Source organism: Penaeus monodon, chromosome 15 (genome assembly GCF_015228065.2).
Source record: "Penaeus monodon isolate SGIC_2016 chromosome 15, NSTDA_Pmon_1, whole genome shotgun sequence".
Classification (NCBI taxonomy): Eukaryota; Metazoa; Arthropoda; class Malacostraca; order Decapoda; family Penaeidae; genus Penaeus; species Penaeus monodon.
Genome location: NC_051400.1, coordinates 26,769,789 through 26,770,483, shown reverse-complemented (window position 1 = coordinate 26,770,483; position 695 = coordinate 26,769,789). Strand labels below are relative to the sequence as shown.

The 695-nt window shown below is 55.4% G+C and overlaps 1 protein-coding gene across 1 annotated transcript in view; it reads right to left on the bottom strand.

Annotated features, from left to right (window-relative positions):
- The window catches only part of LOC119582286, a 57,240-nt gene that overhangs the window by 21,449 nt on the left and 35,096 nt on the right, over window positions 1-695 (bottom strand). The gene's annotated exons all lie outside the window — the stretch shown is intronic.

Here is a 695-nt window from a genome sequence, read left to right as displayed (position 1 = left end):
GCGACATCCCAGCAATTGCGACGCAATATATGACATGGGTACTGACAGAGTCAGAGGCTGAAACCATCGACAGGCAGACAGACCACTAACCACACAAACAAGAGAGGCGGCGAAACGTGGGAGCAGGGAGATAGTATTGGAGCAAGAATAGACGAGGTACTTAAGCATGATTAGAGATGTGTTGATCGCGGCGTGGAAATAAGTTTATAAGTGAGTGTGGGGGTGGGGGGTATGAAGGATATTAATTCTCGGCAATTGCTGCAGAGGTAGGGTCGTGAGGGATGGAGGTCGGTGTGGGAGGGGGGGAGGGAGGTAGAAGGGAAAGAAGGGAGTGGGAGGTGGATGGAATGGGTATGTGGGGGTAGGAGGGGAGGAGGAGAAGAAGGAGGGTAGGGAGGGTGGAGGAGTGAGGTTTAGTGGGAGGAGATGGGAGGGGAGGAGTTGTAATGTAATATGAGTGGAGGAAGTTGGTGTAGTGATGGTTCGGTTGGGCGAGGAGGGAGGGAGGAAGAAGGAAGGAGGGAGGGACGGGTGGAGATGGGTGAGGGATACTGGGAAGGGAGGAGAAGGGAAGAGGGAGGGGAGGGAGGAAAAGACAGGAGTGAGGGGATGTAGGCATCCCCCGGGGCAGGAGGAGAAAGGGAGGAGAAGGTGGGGTGTTTGTCAGGATGAGGCTTGGGATGGAGGTGGCCGAC